We start from the raw sequence: 478 nt of genomic DNA on the forward strand, positions 1-478 counted from the left end.
GGATAAGTCCCACCCCTTAGGGGGCGTGTTCGCCTCAGGCTAAAGTTTTCCTATAAATTTGGCGAGCGTGCTCCCAGCGCTCGCTTCTGCTTTCCTGGTCTCCGCAGGAACGGTGGTTCTGTAAGTCTATTCCTCCATTAAAGCTGTCTATATTTTGACAATCTGTCTGCATTCGCTTACGCCGTTACATGCTTGCGTGTTATTGACAATGCTAAGGAGGACTGAAATGTGGTGCGGGACAATTGTCTATATTCTGTCAATTATGTTTTGATGTGGGAATGTCATCTATTTGTTGCTTTCATTGGTTAATTAATAAAGAAACTGCTTGGCCTTTGATAGGCCAGCCCTTAGGTGGGTGGAGTAGACAGAACAGAATTCTGGGAGAAGGAAAGCCAAGTCAGGCAGTCACCATGATACTCCCACCCAACACAGATGCAGGCTAAGATCTTTCCTGGTAAGCCACACCTCGTGGTGCTAC

This window comes from Alexandromys fortis, unplaced genomic scaffold (assembly GCF_014885135.2).
Source record: "Alexandromys fortis isolate MF-2015 unplaced genomic scaffold, M_Fortis_MF-2015_v1.1 scaffold_22, whole genome shotgun sequence".
Classification (NCBI taxonomy): domain Eukaryota; kingdom Metazoa; phylum Chordata; class Mammalia; order Rodentia; family Cricetidae; genus Alexandromys; species Alexandromys fortis.